The 1,056-nt window shown below is 39.1% G+C and overlaps 1 protein-coding gene across 1 annotated transcript in view; it reads left to right on the forward strand.

Annotated features, from left to right (window-relative positions):
- Positions 1 to 1,056, forward strand: part of LOC104621448 (growth factor receptor-bound protein 10-like) — a 25,606-nt gene that overhangs the window by 16,767 nt on the left and 7,783 nt on the right.

Raw genomic sequence — 1,056 nt, forward strand, 5'->3', positions numbered from 1 at the left:
AAAATGCTATGCCCGTTGAACACCTACATTAAGTGGCCATCTTCCAAACCACAGCACATCTCTTCGAATGCTCTCCAAATATTATCTCATTTGTTAATTGTGATTCTGTGTTGCAGTACAGAAATTCCTATTTTAAGTTGTTACAAAAGCAGGTACACTAGCCATAGTATGGGCCAGGATGCAAGCAGCAATCCCAATTACAAGATGCATATTTGATTTCTGTGGAGCTGATACCTCTGTTGTCTATCATAATCCGCTTTCCACTTACTTAACTTGACTTGACTCATGTTTAATACATGCTAACAATTATGGTAAGAGTTTTAGTCTCCAGGCAATTCCAAGTGCATCTTCTCAGCTGTCCTTTTCCTATTTACACAGAATTTTGCATTGCGGGGAAAGGGCTCAAACAGAGGATCAGATAATTGTAGTGAATTGTGCCTTGAAGATACCACTTGTTCTGAAGGAATCAATTACACTGGTCAAGGCACTATGTTCAGTGTTCCTGAATGGCAAGAAAAAACCATCACAGTGTATAGAATTAGCTGTTCTTACCAAATACGTAGACATGCATCATGCTGTGACTGTTCAGAGCGATCTTTCTTTGCAGTGCAACCTGTGGCAGCAATGGTACTGTATGGTGGTGATTTCTGTATACTGGCACATAACATTCACCCTGAGGCAGCTAACATTACGGGAAAGAAAAGGGTTTGTTTTTAAGGAACACTGAAAGATGATGAAAGGTGTATAGTCAGGGAAAATGAAGTCTGTGCACCAAGGAGGCCATGACCCTCCTTTTATTCACCTACTGATTTAGCTTTCCATAGTCATACACTACCCCATTTACAAAACTATATATACCATTTCATTTAGAATACTCAGTAAGCAATGTTGCTATACTTCAGCACTGTGCCTCTAGGGAAGGCACTGAGTAGGTGTTTTCCTACCATCCATAGCTTCTAGTGTTGCTAAAATTTATTATTCAATGAGGAGCATGACTGGAATTCAATCACTTTATTTTTATAAGGATGAGAAAAGTACCAAAAGTGTTATTTCCTG

Source organism: Phaethon lepturus, unplaced genomic scaffold (assembly GCF_000687285.1).
Source record: "Phaethon lepturus isolate BGI_N335 unplaced genomic scaffold, ASM68728v1 scaffold44065, whole genome shotgun sequence".
Taxonomy (NCBI): Eukaryota; Metazoa; Chordata; class Aves; order Phaethontiformes; family Phaethontidae; genus Phaethon; species Phaethon lepturus.